General features: G+C 48.6%; 1 protein-coding gene across 2 annotated transcripts in view; it reads left to right on the forward strand.

The window, feature by feature from the left end:
- Nucleotides 1-21,446, forward strand: part of OTOP2 (otopetrin 2) — a 92,952-nt gene that overhangs the window by 18,926 nt on the left and 52,580 nt on the right. The window contains exon 2 of one of the 2 annotated variants that reach the window (XM_073684066.1): nucleotides 11,338-11,493. The exons of the other annotated variant lie outside the window; for it this stretch is intronic. The gene's annotated coding sequence lies outside the window, so the exon portion shown is untranslated. The remainder of the gene's footprint in view (nucleotides 1-11,337; nucleotides 11,494-21,446) is intronic. 2 annotated transcript variants of the gene reach the window in all.

Consider the following 21,446-nt stretch of genomic DNA (forward strand, 5'->3'; position numbering starts at 1 on the left):
AAAAATCCAATTATGCCATTTTTTGCCCCATTTACTGGTCACCATAAATAATCTGATCATTGTGTTTTGCGGGTTATTTCGATTACAAGGACACCAATTTTGTCCAGATTATTTACTGATTTGTGATGTTTATTATTTTTTAAAAAAAGCATGTTAAAAATGCCATTATTGTAATTTTTTTATTATTATTTTTTAGTAATTTTACAGGAAGAAAAAAATCTGACTTTTTTTTCCCCTCTACAAAACAGGTACATAGAAATACACTGCTATACACAGATGTATCTTTATGTATCAGTATAATCTGTATGTGGGTTCAGAGGTTGCAATGCAGCTTCAAGCATAGAAAATCCTCATGTCATTGTCAGTGTAGACTGTGGCTCGTTGCTTTAGCTGCTGCCTGCAATGATACAGATTGTGGGTTTGATTTCCAGGGAGACCAGATCTCAAGATTAGAATAGTATATTTGATTTATTGTAAGTGTGTGTATTAAGAGAGAGATTCTGGCCATGCCCTCCGATGAGGTGCTATGGAGCGTAGACGACATCGCACATAGGCCACGGCCCCACTATCAGTATTCGGTCAGTACTTTTTCTCAGGAGTGGGAGACAAAACCTGGCGAGGTACAATCAGAGAAAAGGTATAACAGAAACAAGTCACCAATTCTACATTTATCACCCACTCCTGGTCTTGGCTCCCACTCCTGAGAAAAAATACTGACCGAATACTGACCAAATACAGATAGTGGGGCTGTGGCCATAGAGAGTGTGTGGAAGTCGGGGCGAAGCCCTGACCTGCCGGGACATCGGGACAGTCCCGCTGGATCTGGGATTGATGGGAGCTATACGCAAAGTCATGCGATATTCTCAGATCATGTGACTGACAACAGGAGCAAGCTCATCAGAGTAGCAGGACACACAGGAAAGTGGGATGCTTGGCGTGTAGGCACCATACTGTGATGGGTGAATACTGGCTTAGAATAACATAAAAATACCCGTGCCATAGTATTTGTCATTCTATCTTATCTTTTTAAGTTGGGCGTTATAGTAATCTATTTTTGATTGCGTACTAGTACATTTCTACTGAAATGTACTTGTTTGGAAAAGTCTAAGTCAACATAGGTGTCTTCAGGCATATAAGCCACAATCCTCAATAGTATCCAACAGAGATAACAAATCTGATTTATAAAGTAGTGTTAGTCAAAGTTATTTAATACACAAACACACAAATGAGATCCTACTTCTTCAGAACTTGTAAAGAACTAGCTGTGATCTGTCATCAGATTCATAGTGTGGAACACCTTCCTGGAAAGGCAACATAATAGCACAGCACATAATGGGGAGAATGTGTCATGTACTATGTGTGAGGTAACGTGGGCTTATCCTGAATTATTATAGCTCAACAGTTTTCTCATTGGTAAACACTTAAAGATCAGAAGTGCTGAATAGCAAACAGTAACAATTTTTTTTGGATGCTACATTGCCATAACAGACAATGGACTATACTTGTTAAAGACAACATGATGTACGCAATATTCATATTTCAAATCTTAACCCTATTAGAGCTGTTATTACCTAATTTTCCAATTAACACTGTTTAGCACATATTAAACTGTATAAATCAGATAAGCAATAGGCCATAAACTATATTAGTATATGTATTTATCCCTGAGATGATTACATGGTGTCCAAATGGGAGCTTGTAGACCCATCTGTAAGTTAGTAAATTTGATTAACTATCAATTACAAATATATACAGGTTGATTAAGATCTGACTCTACTTATAATAGTGATGTCGATCTGTTGGTGCTATGCCTGGTTTTGGACTAAACATCTAAGAAACAAACATACAGTGTCCATTGTAAGACATGATCAGATATCAAAGTCAAACATCAGAATAATGCCAGTTTGAGGCTAAATACCCTGTCTGAGAACTGACTTTGACATCTGAATTTTACAACTGATGATAATAATAATGAATCACTGTTCGCTGCTGGGACTTGAACCCAAAACACTATGTTTAGAAGCTAGTGCACTTACCATGGAGCTATACACTCAATTGCTAAAAGCAGTTTTTCTTGGCTTATGAGATCAACCATGATCAGGGTGTCTAAAAGTCATTGTGATTCTGATTCTGATGTTTGAAGAAAGTCAGATATCAGACTCACACATCAAAGTCACACATCATTTGAATTTGGCTTGGATGAGGTCTGTATGAAAGCCCCAATGAGTTTCAGACAGGTTTGCTCTGAAAATCACATAACCAAATAGAATGCCTAGGGATCTTCCACTGAGTATATAGCTCAATGGTAAGTGCACTGGCTTCTAGACATAGAGTTTTGAGTTCAAGTCCCAGCAGCGAACAGTGATTTTTTTTATTATTATTATTATCAGTTGTAAAAGTCACATGTCAAAGTCACAAGTCAGTCACATGTCAAAGATATGTGACTTTGACATGTGAATTTGATATGTGACTTTGACACGTGACTTTTACAACTGATAATAATCATAAAAAAGTCATTGTTTGCTGCTGGGACTTTAACCCAAAACTCTATGTATAGAAGCCAGTGCACTTACCATTAAGCTATACACTCAGTGGAAGATCCCTAGGCATTCTATTTGGTTATGTGATTTTCAGAGCAAACCTGTCTGAAACTCATTGGGACTTTCATATGTGACACCCCAGGGGTCTGGTTGCCACAGTGATAGAGATATTACGTCTGAGAGCAGGTGGGAGGTCTCTTGGTCAGGGATCCTATGCATGCCACACCTCCTGCCCAGCCCTGGGAGGGGAAGAACTTCCCCTATATAAACCTAGGGCTGAGGCAGGGTTAGTGAGTAGAGAAGAAGTAGAGAAGAGAAGCAGCATAGGAAGAAACAACAGGAGCTCTGTGGGAGCAGTGCTACAAGGAGTCAGGGGCTGGCAGCTGCAGAGCTCGCCCTGACTGAGAAGTTATCACCGGACCCGGAGTCCGAGGCTGTGGGGACTAACTCCTATCCAGCAGAAGAAACCGACCGGCAGGGGATTGCAGGTCCTCTGGCCCAGAAACCCGAAGGCACGGTCACACGCGTGGGACCAGCACCGCCGTCGTGGAGCGAAAGCTACTAGAAGGCCCAGAGTCACCGGCCATACGGGTGAGCACCACACGGTACACTCAGGGACGTGGGCTACTTATACCCGCCTCTAGCAGGGTAGCCAGAAGAGTATCGTTAGTTTGGGAGGCCTACAACTCCGCCTGGCCAGGGGAGATCCTATCTGCTCAAGGACTGACCAGGCCCCAATTGCTAGCCAGTACTCCGGGAGGGTCTATCATTGTCACCAGTAAAGACCCTGAACTACACCGTACCGTCTCCGAGTGGTTCCTGCTACCTCCATCATCCACGTCGGCTGCCCTGAGGCCATACCCCTCCCGTTGGGGGTTATACTATCACGCTGCACAATCCTACCACCGGCCTCAGCGGTCTGCCCTGCAGCAGCAGCTCCTTAGCTGTACTCAACGGGTGGCGTAGTCGTCCAACATCTACCGCTGATACAGCGCCACTTAGTCTGACCCCCTGGGCACGGACCGGATCACCGCCACGAGACTACAACCCTCAACAGATCCGGCTCCGGGTAAGCTCCCGCGTGCGCAACGCTGCGCGACACAGGCCCAGGGGCGCGTCAACTTTTGGCGTAGTCGGCAGGATCTCGTGCCCGCAACCACCGGGTACTGCGTGCCTGAAAAAGACTGTTCAAACTTACCTGTGGTGAAGATTCCCGCCATCCGGCGCCATCTTCCGCTTCCTTCCCGCCATCGGTGGAGTTTTCCCGCCATCCGGCGCCATCTTCAGCCTTCTTCCCGCCACACGTGGAGTTTTCCCGCCATTGGACGCCATCTTGAGGATGCCGCGCGGGAAGAAGAGGGGCGTGGACTCCGAAAGCGCGCGAGAACTGAAGCCCCGCCTCACGTCCGGACGTTGCGTAAGGTCCTGGAAGGAGCCCAGCAGACGCCGACGTCACAGGAGCGCGACGGAAGGTCCTCAACCCTGACGATCCACTGCGGAGCCGCGGCCTATGGAAGAGGATCATCGCAAGGTAGGCCACGGTCCACTAGGGGGGAGAAGGATGTCGGATACGGAGGAGAGCTTCACCGCTTCAACCCCCGCCAGCGCCACCGCTGTTGCGGTCATGCCTTTCACCATGCCCTATATCCCGGGGGCAGCCTGGCTACCCCAGTACTCAGGGGAGTCACATACCCTGCATGACTTTAGAGAAAAGCTGGATAGCCTCTTCCAGGTGTACCCCCTCACAGAGGAGCAAAAAGTGAGCATCCTGGTGGCCCAATTAACCGGGGCAGCCCAAAGGGAGGTAAAGTCCTGGCCACCTGGGGGGAGGACTGTCGCAGGGATACTAACCCGGCTGAGGGACACCTTTGATACCCGCACCTCAGCCGAGATCAAGCTTAGATTCTACGGGTGCAAACAGCGGGCACATGAGAGTATAAGGGACTATGCCCTGAACCTACAAGAGGCCCTGAGAGCCATTAAGCAGACCGACCCTGACGGCGTGGGAGACGAGGACAGGTTGTTGACTGAACAATTTATAGAGGGTTTATATTGCAATGCCCACCGAACCCAGTTGCGGGCAATGGCCTTACAGGACCCTCATCTGGGATTTGCACAGTTCAAGGACAGAGCCATCCGGGTGCTTCGAGAACCGGCACCAGGTGGCGTTGTGACCCACAGACGCCCCACTACCACTTACCACCAGGAGGCGGCGCCCTTGTCGGCAGGGCCTGTGGGAGCTGATGCGCAGGCTTTGAACAATGACCCGGCTCCAGACCTGCACCATCAGGTCCAAGAGCTAGCTAAAAGCGTTGCTGCGCTAACCTGAACTGTGCAGTCTTTACAGGTTTCCACTCCAGGGAAGATCCAGCTGGCATCCGGACCGGAGGACATCCCGTGGCGTCGACCAAGGAGGACCCCACCGGCCAGAGGAAGACCCAGCGACCGATACAACGAGGACGGACGACCCATCTGCCGCCGCTGCAATCAACCCGGACATATGGCAAGGTACTGTCCTTTAAACTGGCACAACCTGGAGTAGAGGGCCAACCCCCAGGAAAAAGATCACCAGGCCCATCGAACTGGCGCGACAAATATGTGGGAGGACGTCCAGTCTTACCCGTGGTACTGGATGGCATTCCTATGAGTGCCCTACTGGACACCGGGTGACAGGTCACCACCATCCCGTACGTGCTCTTCAAGCAGTACTGGAATGACTCGGATATCACCCGCTACCCTGACGACGACTTGAGTATCATCGCCAGCAATGGTCAGCCCGTGCCACAGATTGGATTTAAAGAGGTGACCATTAAAATCGGTAGAGTCGAATTGGCAGCACAGGGACTGATCATTGTAGACATTGACAAACACGAGAGTCACCCAAAGATAACTCTAGGAACTAATGTAATTGAAAATTGTCTTGCAGAGGTGATTTTCCTTTTACAGCAGGTTGCCAAGAACGCCAGCTCCGGCCAGCAGCGAGTGCTCCAGAAAGAGATCCGGGCACTGATGCGACGGCAACAGCTAGAACTCTCCGGTGGTGAGATTGGTAGCGTGCGAATGTGTGACCCTTTCCCTATTGCCATGCCCCCCGAAAAGTGAAATGATGATTTGGTGCCGGGCAGCTATTGGTCTGAGAGGTAGAGATTACCAGGCAATGGTAGAACCAGTTTACTCAGACAGTAGGCCCACCATTTTGACAGCACGGGGGGTGGTCAATGTACGCCATGGGAGGGTGCCCGTTCGCATAATAAATATCGGGAAGAGGGAAGTGTACCTGCCCCGGTATGCCACGCTAGCCAAATTGTATACCATCAATCAAGATTCCATACAGTCCGTAGAACCCTTGCCTCCATCTTCCCCGGAGGAAGGTAACGGCTCTAAGAAAACAATGGAGGACTGGTGTCAGCAACTACATTTGGGTACTGACTCCACTCCCTCACACCAGAAACAGGGAGTCTATCGGGTGGTTCAAGAGTACGAGAGAGTGTTTAGTAAACACCCGTTAGACTTCGGGCGAGTCAAGGGGGTAGAACACCACATCCCCACGGGAGACCATCCTCCCATAAAAGAGAGGTATCGACCCGTACCCCCTGCACACTACCAACACGCCAAGGGGATGCTTAGAGACATGAAGGAGGCTGGGGTGATCAGGGATAGCTGTAGCCCCTGGGCAGCTCCACTAGTCTTAGTCAAAAAGAAAGACAACACCATGAGGATGTGTGTAGGTTACCGGAAAATCAACCGTATCACACACAAGGATGCGTACCCCTTACCAAGGATAGAGGAGTCTTTGGCTGCTTTAAGATCTGCTAACTTCTTCTCTACCTTGGATCTCACTAGTGGGTACTGGCAGGTTCCTGTAGCAGAGGCGGACCGGGAGAAGACCGCATTCACCACCCCGATGGGACTTAGCGAGTTTACCTGCATGCCGTTCGGACTCTGCAACGCACCAGGAACCTTCCAACGATTAATGGAGTGCTGTCTGGGCCACAGAAACTTCGAGACGGTCTTGTTGTACCTGGACGATGTCATCGTATATTCCAAGACGTATGAGGACCACCTGAAACACCTGGCGGAAGTATTCGAAGCTCTGGCAAGCTATGGCCTAAAGGTGAAACCCTCCAAGTGTCACCTCCTGAAACCAAAGGTGCAGTACCTGGGACACGTGGTGAGCGCTGATGGAGTGGCTCCCGACCCTGATAAGATCACCGCAATTAAGGAATGGCCAAGTCCCTCCAGTGTAAAGGAAGTGCGGCAGTTCCTCGGGTTGGTAGGCTATTACCGCAGATTCATCCCCGGTTTCACCAAAAAGGCAGCTCCTATGCAGGACCTCCTGATAGGCCAGTCCCGGAAGGCCAAGAACCAGAAGCCACCCTTCAGATGGGAGAAGTTAGAAGAAGAGTCCTTCCGCCAGCTGAAGATGGCCCTCACGGGGGATGAAATCCTGGCGTACCCTGATTACAGCCAGCCCTTTATCCTCTACACCGACGCAAGTAACATCGGGCTAGGAGCCGTGCTGTCCCAGATCCAGCAGGGGAAAGAACGAGTAATCGCTTACGCCAGCCGAAAACTGCGACCCACCGAGAGAAACCCTGAGAATTACAGCTCATTTAAGCTAGAGTTCCTGGCAGTGGTGTGGGCAGTCACCGAACGCTTTAAGCACTACCTCGCTTCTTCCCGGTTCACCGTGTACACGGATAACAACCCGTTGACACACCTGGACACGGCAAGACTCGGTGCCCTAGAGCAGAGATGGATGGCCCGTCTGTCCAACTACGAGTTCACAATCAAATACCGGGCAGGACGCTCCAATACCAACGCGGACGCCCTGTCCAGGATGCCAAACCTACCGGACGTAGGAGAAGATCCAGAGGGACTGGAAGAAGTTGAACTCCCCGCGTTCCACCGTCATGGGACTATCCAGTATTCCCATCGGGTAAGGAGTAAGCAAGCCGCTATGTTTAACCCCTTGCCTCACTACAACTGGGAGGAAACGCAAGACAGTGACCCTGCCGTCCGACTGGTGAAGGAGATGCTGACTCGGCCAGAGGCTCGCCTTGACCCAGACGCTCCGGAGGAAGCCAAGCAACTGTGGGCTGAGAAGAGTCGACTGTTCCTTTACAAGGGGAAGTTGTGCCGCAGAATGGTTAACTCCCGGACGCATGAACTAATCTGGCAAGTAGTGGTGCCACGGAGAGACGCAGCCATGGTGATGGAGGCATACCACGACGGGGCTGGACACTTCGGATGGAAGAAGCTGGAGTTCCTGCTGCGCGGGCGGTTCCACTGGGTAGGCATGAGGGGAACCATCGAGAGGTGGTGCAGAGACTGTGGCCCGTGCAACCTAAGAAGGAAGGACCGTGCCAGCCAGAAGACTCCCCTGCAGTCCATCGTCACCCGGCAGCCGTTGGAACTGGTAGCCTTGGATCATGTAAAACTGACCCCAAGCAGAAGTGGCTACGTTTACGCACTAACCATCGTGGATCACTACTCCCGGTTCTTGGTTGTCGTCCCCGTCAAGGACTTAACAGCTCGAACAGCAGCTAGAGCCTTCCAGCAGCACTTCTGCCGTCCACACGGGTACCCGGACCAAGTGCTGACGGACCAGGGACCTGCCTTTGAAGCGGAGGTCTTCCAGGAATTCTGCAATCTGTATGGCTGCCAGAAGATAAGGACGACACCCTATCATCCGCAAACTAATGGACTTTGTGAGAAAATGAACCAGGTGGTAATGGATCTTCTGAAAACGTTGCCCCTGGAAGAACGCAGTCTGTGGCCTGAGAAGCTGCCCGATCTGGTGGACCTATACAACCACATCCCGGTAGGTTCCACCAACTGTACCCCGGCTTACCTGATGAGGGCAAGGCCTGGTAAGCTACCTGTTGACCTGGAGATGGGAGTCCTGACACCCGAGGACACTTCACCAGAAGCAGACTGGGACACAGAGAGGCAGCAGCAGTACCGGAAAGTACAGGAGAGCGTGGAGCGAAGTCTCTGTCAAGCTAGGGAAAGACAAGAGAAAACTTACAACCAGTATGCTCCCGCTGTTCCCCTGGTACCCGGAGAGCAGGTCTTGAAGAGGAAAAGGCGGCTCCACAAGTTGGACGACCAGTGGGAGAAGGACCCGTACATCGTACTGCCCTCAAGCCACGACAACCCAAAGGTCTGTACCATCAGTAAAGACGGAGGGGAAACCACAACCATTGTATCCCGGGATCACCTGAAGAAGTGTCCCGAACAGCTACGGAACCCTGAAGAGGAACAAGAAGACCCTCGACCCGTAGAGGAAAGGGAAGACATGGTTAGTACTGTGCTCGGAGACTTCCCTCGGTCTTGGACTCAAGTCAATGGCGCAGTTGTGGTACCCGTAATCACCTTCCTCCAACCAGCATCCCAAGCACCTACGGAGCAACAGGTAGAGCTGGAAGAACAGCCGGTCCAGGAGGCAGAAGACTCCACACAAGCAGAACAGGAGGATCAACCCTCTGCTTATAGTGAGCCTGCCGTACCCCTAGTGAGCCAAAGAGCCGGTAGACAGCTGCCCAGTTTACCCTTGACAGCTCCTACACCCTGTAGTTCAGGGCTAGACAGTCAGCTCCGTAGGTCCACTAGGGCCACTAGAGGCCAGTTACCCGCACGTTGGAGGATTTGAAATGTATAAATTGTTTTATTTGTGGTTACCTGTTTTTCTTGTTGCTTGTAAATAATTATGTGTTTCTAGTTATTTTTAGGAGTCCTTGGTGGATTTACCGGGAATCCTTGTACAATTAGTTGGAGCGTAACCCAGGATGGACTAAAAGACTGATAAGGACTCGGGGCAGGACAGACCCCTACCTGGTTACGTCTCCCTGTTTTGGTGAAATGGACACCTTTGTTTTCTTCAAAACTGCACCCGGTTGCGGACACGCCGTAACCATCTTTATGTGTTTTTCTTATTGTATTATTATTGTTTATACCTTGTTATGTTTTTCTAAAAATATGTTTAGTCCCGGAGTACTAAATTTCACTAGGGGGGAATGTGACACCCCAGGGGTCTGGTTGCCACAGTGATAGAGATATTACGTCTGAGAGCAGGTGGGAGGTCTCTTGGTCAGGGATCCTAAGCATGCCACACCTCCTGCCCAGTCCTGGGAGGGGAAGAACTTCCCCTATATAAACCTAGGGCTGAGGCAGGGTTAGTGAGTAGAGAAGAAGTAGAGAAGAGAAGCAGCATAGGAAGAAACAACAGGAGCTCTGTGGGAGCAGTGCTACAAGGAGTCAGGGGCTGGCAGCTGCAGAGCTCGCCCTGACTGAGAAGTTATCACCGGACCCGGAGTCCGAGGCTGTGGGGACTAACTCCTATCCAGCAGCAGAAACCGACCGGCAGGGGATTGCAGGTCCTCTGGCCCAGAAACCCGAAGGCACGGTCACACGCGTGGGACCAGCACCGCCGTCGTGGAGCGAAAGCTACTAGAAGGCCCCGAGTCACCGGCCATACGGGTGAGCACCACACGGTACACTCAGGGACGTGGGCTACTTATACCCGCCTCTAGCAGGGTAGCCAGAAGAGTATCGTTAGTTTGGGAGGCCTACAACTCCGCCTGGCCAGGGGAGATTCCATCTGCTCAAGGACTGACCAGGCCCCAATCGCTAGCCAGTACTCCGGGAGGGTCTATCTTTGTCACCAGTAAAGACCCTGAACTACACCGTACCGTCTCCGAGTGGTTCCTGCTACCTCCATCATCCACGTCGGCTGCCCTGAGGCCATACCCCTCCCGTTGGGGGTTATACTATCACGCTGCACAATCCTACCACCGGCCTCAGCGGTCTGCCCTGCAGCAGCAGCTCCTTAGCTGTACTCAACGGGTGGCTTATTCGTCCAACATCTACCGCTGATACAGCGCCACTTAGTCTGACCCCCTGGGCACGGACCGGATCACCGCCACGAGACTACAACCCTCTACAGATCCGGCTCCGGGTAAGCTCCCGCGTGCGCAACGCTGCGCGACACAGGCCCAGGGGCGCGTCACATACAGACGTCCTCCAAGCCAAATTAAAATTCAGAATCAGAATCACAATGACTTTTAGACACCCTGAGTATTTTCATGGTTGATCTCATAAGCCAAGAAAAACTGATTTAATCAACTGAGTGTATAGCTCAATGGTAAGTGGCTTCTAAACATAGAATTTTGGGTTCAAGCCCCAGAAGCAAACAGTGACTTATTATTATTATTATTATGATGATTATTATTATTATCAGTTGTAAAAGTCAGATGTCATAGTCACATATCAAAGTCAGATGTCAAAGTCACTTATCAAAGTCCTTTGTCAAAGTCACATATCAAAGTCACTTATCAAAGTCAGATGTCAAAGTCACATATCAAGGACAGATGTAAAAGTCACATGTCAAAGTCACATTATTCTGATGTTTGACTTTGATATCTAATCATGTCCTAAAATGGACACTGTACAAACACCATGAGAACAAACTGTTCAGCTAAGTGCCCCATACTTTTTATGTATGGTTGTTTTGGAAGTGTGACTGTTTCATTGGACTTTGTTGTAGGTTATAAACAGTGTTTCGACATCACCTGCGATCTATATATTGTGGTCATTAAAGTGAATGTCTATGCCTGCATGCATCCATACATGCAGTGGCTTGCGAAAGTATTCACCCCCTTGGCATTTTTCGTGTTTTGCTACTTCACAACCTGGAATTTCACTGTTTTTTTGAGGGTTTGCTTCAGTTCATATAAAGATAAGTCTCTATAAGTTTTGCACATCTTGCCACTGAGATTTTTGTCTATTCCTCAAGGCAAAACTGCTCCAGCTTCTTCAAGTTAGATGGTTTCCTCTGGTGAACAGCAGTGTTCAAGTCTGACCACAGATTCTCAATTGGATTAATGTCTGGGCTTTGACTGCCTCTCCAAAACATTTATAGAGAGAGAACTGGACACAGCATATTAAAAAGGTAACAATCTTTATTTAGATAATCAATTAGAAACATCAAACAAATTCCAATTAGGAATAATAAAAGGGAAAATAGCAACAAAGTGCCATGTTCGTGCAGAAAGTATAAAGCAATAAGAGCAAAAATAAAAAGAAGCAAAAAACTTTGGGAGTCAAAGAAAGCTATTAGTCAGAACACCATCAAATGCAAGATTATTCATAATTCTTCAGTATGAGAGATAACATATAAACGAATATATCCAAAACCCGATGGACTATATAAAATGCATATACATTATTGAGGTAATTGAGTAAAGTAGTATAAAGCTAATTAGACAATAATCAAGGGGTAATCAACCTTCAATACTCAAAACAATAAGTGGTAAGAAACAACTAGTGTAAATATAGTCCCAACATAGATAGAAGTGAACTAAGCAGTAAGTATTATAAATAAAACCTATGGAGAGCAATCAGCAGCCATTATAGAAAAGGACACGGTGATAATAGAGCATAATAGTATTACATAGTGTAATGGAAAATTCCCCACTGCGCTAACCTCAAGTAACAGTATAGAACAATATGATGCCCGATATACTACCTGACAAAGACATGGATAGTGACCCCGATGCGCGTTTTGGTGTTTGGCTTCCACAGGGAACAAAACGCCCAACCTTTTTCTCTAATTGCTTTCCATCACTTACTTTTGTACTGTTTGTGCTACAACAGATTTCTTTTCCATTTACCTTCATGGTGGAAGTAAACTGCTGCTTACAAGAACTCTTTATCAATTATGAAAGCGCACAATGTTCTGCTCTCTCTTCCTGCACTGGTCTTGAAAAGCATTTTTTTAAATACACATCCTTAGGACATCAATGTGTGATTCTCCATTATTCACTTTTTTCCCCCAGGCAGACCACTGGTTTGCTCTTTGGCTTCTGGAATACAGGCCTACTTTTCACTCACCTCTAAAATAAGTTTCTCTGTCACTTTATAAGGTCTGTCCGCACACACTCATACCAGTGGTGCCAAACACCCTCTTCTTTATGGACTTTCTCCACCTCCTATCATGTCTGTACATGTGGACTTTGGTATTGCAGTTAAGAGAAACTTCCTGCTGACTGCTGTGGCCCTTGAACCAAACCTTTGCAAGTTGTCTATCCTAAGTGTAACTCCTGTGTACCTCAGTGTCTGTGGTTGTTTAGATAATGTCACTTTTCATCTGCACAGTGCCTCAACCTGAGTCTTGCTAGAAGGGTGGATAGCGGTGTTTCTTCTACCAGGGAACACTCAGGTAACCAGTGACTGACCAACACTCAATAAGTGGTAATGACACAATAAAGCTACAGATAGGTATAGAGAAAGGGAATGGCTTTTATTACCATAGCAACAATTAGGCATAACTTGTAGGCCAGACGCACAACAGAATGAGCAAATGAGCGAAATGAGTAAAATGAAAAATAATTTAATTACTGAAAAGCAGATTCACTTTGGTAATAACAGTCATATAACAACTAGTATTCACAGCATAGTCTTATTACAGCGTGGTTTAACACAAAACATCAAAATTGCCATACCCAACTTTCAAACCATGTGCATGGGACTCACACTAGTAGAAACTTATCTACCTAACTAGTTACTTATTCTGAAGGCTGAGATCAGCCAACAAACAGCTCTGGTACCGTTAGCTAGCTTAGATATGGTGTAATTGTACAACATATGGGCTGGTCCACACAGAGTCTGCGATTAATGAGGGCAGCACCAGTCTATAAAAATGTGTTCCTCCTCGGTGCCACTCACAGAGCACTCCTTGGTGAAGCTCACAGAGCACTCCTCCTTGGTGAAGCTAACAGAGTGCTCCTCCTTGGTGAAGCTCATAGAGCACTTCTCATTGGTATCACTCACAGAGTGCTCCTTCTTGTGTTGCTCACAGAGCGTTTCTTCTTGGTGTCACCCACAGAGTGCCCCTTCTTGGTGTCACTTACAGAGCACTCCTTCTTGGTGAAGCTCACAGAGTACTTCTCGTTGGTATCACTCACAGATCACTCCTCCTTGGTGTTTCTCACTGAGCGTTTCTTCTTGGTATCACTCACAGATCACTCCATCTTGGTGTTGCTCACAGAGAGTTTCTTCTTGGTATCACTCACAGAGCACTTCTCCTTGGTGTTGCTCACAGAGGTCCCCAATAGTGTCTTTGTGAATTATCAGTCAGCCCCACTAGTAATGAGGTAGTTCTCCCTAAGTTGTCATAGAAAAACTAAACTTGGTGTCAGGAGATTACCCATATCTGAGTACATGGCGGACAATCATAGATGAGAAGACAGGCAGCAATGTCTCTAGTGGTTCTCCTTATATGCAGTCATACTTTGCATCTGTCCTGACAGGCTGATGGCTGTAGCTGGGCTTTATAGTTAACTCTGACTCCAAGTTGTCATTATCATTCTTTTCTTTCTTCTCCACTTAGCGCTACCACTGACCATTCCACCTTTCTCCGTACATGAATTTATGAGTTCCTTCACTACGTAATACTTGGATGTAATTGGCTGGTTTTCTGGTTCCATCACTAGTTCATATTTTCTAATAATCTCCTTCTGTGCTGGGATGGGGAAACCTCTATGCATCATCCCACCATCAGCAGCAGTTACATAAGTAATATATAAAAAGAGGTGGAAACTAAAGTTGCACTTGATGAAAACCAATGAGAAAAAAAAATAGCAAAATTGTTAAAAGGAGAATGGTTAAACAACATTCTTATTTGGTAAACCTGGATTCTTCCCCAGAAGGGCCACAGTCCAAAACATACGTAGTTCCATGGGAACATTAAATAAGTTGGGTGTGGAAGGTCACACTAGAAACTGCCACTAGATGCAAGAAGGCACTAGAAAGATATAGTAATAAGGAAAATGTTAGTGATATGGCTAAACTACTAGAGACCAACCTAGTTGCCCAGGTGCTCAATAAGTTGGCTAGATGTTGTGCTCAAACTATAATATTAGATGTAATTATGTAGTGAAATGTGTTTACCACAAATTATCTCGTGCCAACACACCCATTACAAAAGCTGGGACAATAATAGATTCAGTATATATTAATAGGGCCACACCATAAAGCTACCTCTTGAATCATCAAGATTAATATATAGCAGGTTTTACTTGTGTTTGCAAACCTTGATGTGTTGTTTTCATGACCGTATACGGCCAACCCGGGTTCCACCGTTCATATGCCTCCACCCCCATCTTACCACACTTACAAATAAAAACACTGCACCTGTAATTTCTTTGGATAAATTTGGCCACAGCGGCCATTTTATTAACAAACAACATTAACATATATACATTATTATGAAATAAATAAGAAGGGAGGGTTCTTGGAGTTAAAGATTGATCTGGCAAAACTAAAAACCGAAGTCGAACCACCGTGTTACCCTCAGCCGTCCATCTCCAGCTCGAGGGCACCAAAGCTCCCAGGGTAAAACCCCGTCCAGAGCCCCAAAAAAACCATATGCCAGATCACCCCGGTTAATCAAACCACGGCCTATAAAATTCAAATAATTTTCCACCGACACTTCTGTGCCAACTCCAAGAACCCCACCCCCCGCCAAGCCACTGCGACAAACCTTCTTACACAAGTTTAAATACTCTTCTTTATGCCACATCAAATGCCCCTTTAATTCGTCCCTGATAAAAGCAAACCATCCTTTTACCCATAACCTACAAAAAATACCAATGGAAAAAAGAGGGTGGGTGGGTGGGTACTTTTTCCTATGCTCTTCTCCTCTGGACTGTCCGTTTCCCACACTTTTTCCCTCTTATACCTCTCTTCCCCCAGCTCCACCCCCGTCCCAATGCCCGCCTTTCCTGACCTCTACCCAATCCCGATTATTGGGATTCAAATTGCACCCTCCTGGCCCATCCCGGTCATGTGGGGCTTCCTGCTAGGTTGCCCTGCCTCCAGCCCCCTTCTTGACCGTATACGGCCAACCCGGGTTCCACCGTTCATATGCCTCCACCCCCATCTTACCACACTTACAAATAAAAACACTGCACCTGTAATTTCTTTGGATAAATTTGGCCACAGCGGCCATTTTATTAACAAACAACATTAACATATATACATTATTATGAAATAAATAAGAAGGGAGGGTTCTTGGAGTTAAAGATTGATCTGGCAAAACTAAAAACCGAAGTCGAACTACCGTGTTACCCTCAGCCGTCCATCCCCAGCTTGAGGGCACCAAAGCTCCCAGGGTAAAACCCCGTCCAGAGCCCCAAAAAAACCATATGCCAGATCACCCCGGTTAATCAAACCACGGCCTATAAAATTCAAATAATTTTCCACCGACACTTCTGTGCCAACTCCAAGAACCCCACCCCCTGCCACAAACGAACAACCCTGACCACCTCAGGCTTGTGAGCGCCCCAACACCGCCATAGCCCTCTCAATCCCTTCCTGTATAGCCAAAGTCCACAAATCAATTCCAACATCGTTCAGATGTACTCCATCCTTTGCCCAAAATTCTCCAACCCCTGCCTCAAGATCAAGATGCCGGACACTTACTCCCCCGTTCCGACAGACTAATGCTGCTATGGCTCTATTTAACTTCACTCGTGCCCTGTTAATGCCCTTCATTGATCTAGCCTCCCTCCATTTCTTCCTCGGTACAATGTCCGACCAAACCGTTAACACCCCCGGAAAAGATGTCCACAACCTTAAAAAATCGATCCGAATATCCCTCATCAATTCCCTAACTGGCCGAGACCCCAAATCATTCCCCCCCATATGCACTACCAAAATATCCGGCGCCCGGTCCAAACGAGTCGCCCTATAGAATTCCGGGAGCACCCTTCTCCATACCATCCCTCGAAAACCCAGCCACCGAACCACCGCTTGCTCCCTGCTAAAACCCACTTGCCTACCGTTCGGCCTCGCGTCCGCCCGCAGCGCCCCCCAATGAACGAAAGAGTGTCCGAGAATCCAGACTAATAACGGGACATCACCTGCAAAAGGACAACCAAAGAATTGTACTCACTTCTTAACCAGATAATAACGTAAGCCTGCATACCTAATGCCGTACATAGGACAGATAACGATCTGAACTCCACCTCCCGATGCGCTTTATCACCTCCTTGCTTAAACCCAAACCATCCGCTTCTGACGCCGCACCGATTCTGAAAGAATGCGAACCGTAAACCTCAGGGCTAAGGCCCAATTCTATGATCCCTTTCTTAAACACTGCAATAAATTGAAAACGAGACAAAAACTCACCATTTTTATGACATAATAATGGGCCCTTACGTCCCGACCAGACATGCCAATAAGCCATTAAACATCTCCTAGGACACATAAACGATCCATCCACTTCACCCAGTACCACTTGCTTGCCTCTGCCCAATTGATCCGTCTCCCCCCCCCTAATCCAGAATTCTATGCACCTATCCCGACCCCTCACGTCCTCGGCAAACAAACCCCCAGCCTTACTCCTACTTGGAGCCACCAACTCGCCTAATCTTAGTGCGCCAAAAAACGCCCATGAAAAAGCCAACCTAAACAGTGTGGCTTCAAAAACCGAACAACAGATCTTATCCAAAGCAAAACCCAACTGCTCTAAAATACTAAAAGTCACCGGTCTTCGTTTGTCTAATACTTTACTTCCCCTCCTAAAACCCTTAATTGCTTGCTTCACTAAAAAGGATTTTGTAACATCTTTTAACCCCAGTAATCTAAAACCAAATGCCAATCCTGCAACAAATTTACTAACTTTTGAAACAGACCACCCGCTCTCCGCTGCCTTTCCTACAAGAAACAACACCGCCATTTCCCTATCACCATCACTCTCCACCTCACCCCACTGCAGTAACCAACTTTGCCATACTCGCCACGATGCCTCGTATGATGCCCAGGTCTGCCTTGTGATGGACTCCTGTATTAAACGTCCTGCTCTTCCATAACCAGCTGCCACAAATGCAAAGGGCATTCCTGTCCCACGTCCTCTGCCTCTGGTGCTAGCGCCCGAAAACGGTCCCACTGAAAACGAGACAAGGCATCTGCTATGGAATTTTGCACACCTGGAACATGGACCGCTGTAATCCAAGCGTTCAAGTTAAGGCAACAAAGAACTAGATTCCTCAGCAGCCTAATCACAGGCGGAGACGAAGCAGACAAGCTGTTGATGACAGATACCACTCCCATGTTGTCGCAATGAAACCGAATTCTCCTGTTAGCAAAACACTCACCCCAAATAGTAACTGCAACAACAATGGGGAACAATTCCAAAAAAGCCAAATTCTTCGTAAGACCCTTCTCCTTCCACTCGCTCGGCCATACTCCAACACTCCACCGCCCTTTCCAGTAGGCCCCATAACCAGCACCTCCTGCAGCATCCGTAAATATCTCACAATCAAAGCTGCTTAAGAACTCCTGCTGGATTAATGACCTGCCGTTATAACTTTCCAAAAACAACTTCCAAACCTTTAAATCCTCCTTGTGTTCCCTATTTAGCCGAATAAAATGATGGGGGCCCGCACTCCTACTGTCGCGCCTGACAACCTGCGACAAAATATTCTGCCCATTGGCATAATCCTGCATGCAAAATTCAGTCGCCCCAACAGCGATTGCAACTCCCTCAGGGTCACCTTGCGCAGCCTCCCGACTCTATCAACCTCCTGCTTGAGCAAAATCAATTTGTCCTCCGGTAACCGACACTCCATCCTTTCTGTATCAATTACAATGCCCAAAAAACTTATGGTTGTGCAAGGGCCTTCTGTCTTCTCTTCAGCCAATGGTACGCCAAAATGCTCTGCCACCCACACCATAGTACCTAATAAATTCCTACACAACAACGATTGCGGAGGGCCTATAAACAAGAAATCATCTAAATAATGAATGACTGACTTAACTGATGCCAGGTCCTTCACAACCCATTCCAAAAATGTACTAAACGTTTCAAACAAAGAACACGAAATTGCACAACCCATTGGCAAGCACCTATCCACATAATATGCCCCATTCCAAAAACAACCTAACAACGGGATACTATCCGGGTGAACTGGCAGCAACCGAAAAGCCGACTCGATATCCGTTTTTGCTAGCAACGATCCTGACCCATATCGCCGTACCCATTGCACCGCAGCATCAAATGAAGTATATTCAACGGAACACAATTCTTGTGCAATGCCATCGTTCACCGAGAGCCCCTTCGGGTACGACAAATGCTGAATCAAACGAAACTTATTCCGCTCTTTTTTGGGCACAACCCCCAGTGGTGAAATAATCACTTTGCTGCTAGGTAAGTCCTGAAACGGTCCCGCCATCCTACCCAATACCACTTCCTTTGCCAATTTTACACTGACCACATCCGGATGAAGAGAGGCCGAGGTCAAATTTTTTACTGAAAAGGGGACCTCGTGCTCAGGAGGAGGTATTCTAAAACCTTCCAAAAAACCATCCGAAATAACCTTAGCTTTCGATTGATCTGGATACCTACTTAGAAAGGGGGCCATCACGTGCACCCTCACTGGAGTCACCCCTTTGACCGGTACCCACTGTCGCCTTTCCCTTACTCTTTTTAAAACATTTCGATGCTCCGTGTGAGCCTCCACTACAATGGGAGCACACATGTTTAAATTTACAGGAGCTTCCATATTTGCATTGGCCCTCGTTGAATTGCCAGCAAGTTCCAGCCTCTTTCTTAGTGCTTTGTGCCCCCTGACTGTTTCCCCCATGTCCTGTTGATTGGTTCCCACTACTGTTGCTCCCGTGAAAGGACTGCCCATACCTCACAGGGGCCATAACCTTCAGCCACAATCCAATGTCCTTTTGATCCCATCTAATCTCCGGGCGAACTGCCTTCCTCTGACGAAATTGCTCGTCATACCGTAACCATGCCTGACCCCCATAAGTCCTATGAGCCTCCCCAATAGCGTCCAAGTAGCAAAACAAACCCGAGCAATTATCAGGAGCCTTTTCCCCAATAACGCTAGCCATTATTGCAAAAGCTTGTAACCAGTTAACAAACGTCTGTGGAATCAACCTCCACCTGCGCTTTTCTTCCTCCTCTTTCTTACTGTCGTCCTTTTTTCCCTTATCCAGGTTAAACTTTTCCAACGGAAGAAGGGAAAAAATTTCCACATACTCATCCCGCCAAATTTTTTCCTTAACCTCTTTTTTTAAATGCGCCCCCAATGGCCCCTCAAAACACACATAAACCTCCCCTTTTGCCCTATCATCCAGTTTTACAGTATCCCCTTTCTCCTTTTCCGTCTGCACACACACCGACACCCCAGATGGTGTCCCGGCTGCAAACCCCGCTGACCTGGCCGATGCGCTCCCCTCCTGTGCCAACACCGTTTGACTATGTACCCAAGCCCCCGCTGGTGACGACCCCACTTGATTATCTCCACCGCCTTCTAATCTGGCCAGAATGCGCGACATGTTAACCAACATATCCCTAATCCCGCATACATCTGACCCACTACCTCCCCCAACATGTTCCCCACTGGGGCCCGCTGACTGCCTATCCCCCACCCCGACTGCCAATGACCCCGTGGGCGACAAACCATACATAGATGCATACTCACCAAGCTGCACAGGTGCTGTGTCCCTGCCAGCCGTACGCCCCGAGTCCTGACGATTCCTTGCTTCGCCTCGATCTCCACCGAAGTCCGATCCGCTCGCCTCCATGCGCTCAAGGCCCGCGCCCCTGGCCTCCACGTCACCAGGGGGGACCCGAGCCCGTGTTGACATCCCAGCCGCTCGTCCTCCACTCATCTTTGTTCCTGTCCTCGCCGCCGTCCATGTACCGCGTTGTTCAGCAGATCCAGACTCCCTAGCCCAATCCGTGACAGTCCGTGAGAAACTGCCAGGCAACCCCATGCTGCTGCCTGCCGCCTCATCTCTCTGCATGGTGTGACTTGGGCCAGGCAGGAGGTCCTGGAACTGCTGCTGCCTGCCCGTGTGCTTCTGCTGCATCCTTCCCCCGCTGGACTGTTTGGCAGGCACCCCGACAGGTACCTCGCCAGGTGTGCCTGCCGCGCGAGTATCCCCTTGGTTAGCCGTCTCAGCATTAGTGTTGGTCCTCCGCCTTTTGAATCTCCCGCTCCGTGCATTGCCGCGGGATCTTGGAGCGGGGGGCGTGTCCGCGTGCCCGCCGCTCATTGGCTGCGCGTTATCGTCGTGAGTTTCCGGGGCCGGAAGTGACGTGGGCCGCACTTCCGGGGAAGCCCCGCCCCCCGGATGGCGCGTCATCAGCACGGGCCTTGCTTCCGGCGCGGCCTGCGCTCTGGTACTGCGGCGCGCCGCCGGAGCAGGTCGCACCACAACGGAGCGGAGCACCTCGTTCCCGGACCTCGACCCGACACCTGGAGAGCCAGCACGCCGGCTAGGCGGATTCCTGCCGCGGCGTGCACGTTGGCGGGGGGTTCCGCCATCATGAACATCCAACGCAGGGTCCCGTGAGGGGCTCCGCAGCCTGCGCCTGCTGCCCGTACCCACCATCTCCGGGGAGAGCCTCTCGGGAGGCCGCGTCCTCCTGGCGGTTCTTCCTGATCCAGACGTGGATCCTTCTTCGCCAGCATTCCCCAGCAGACCGGACAGCTGGGCCTCGAGCCATCCTCCTCGCCTGGATCTAGCTACCTCCCTCAACCTAGCGACAAGGGACTCCACAGACTCCATGACCGCAGAGAAACGTCCCAAATAAAGGTAAGGGTTTTTTTTTTGTTTTTTTTTGTGTTCCTCTATTACTTTTTCCTATGCTCTTCTCCTCTGGACTGTCCGTTTCCCGCACTTTTTCCCTCTTATACCTCTCTTCCCCCAGCTCCACCCCCGTCCCAATGCCCGCCTTTCCTGACCTCTACCCAATCCCGATTATTGGGATTCAAATTGCACCCTCCTGGCCCATCCCGGTCATGTGGGGCTTCCTGCTAGGTTGCCCTGCCTCCAGCCCCCTTCTTTATTGCTCTTACATAATTCAGAAAAGGATCA

Source organism: Phyllobates terribilis, unplaced genomic scaffold, assembly GCF_046119375.1.
Source record: "Phyllobates terribilis strain yellow unplaced genomic scaffold, ASM4611937v1 Scaffold_5__5_contigs__length_657084704, whole genome shotgun sequence".
Taxonomy (NCBI): Eukaryota; Metazoa; Chordata; class Amphibia; order Anura; family Dendrobatidae; genus Phyllobates; species Phyllobates terribilis.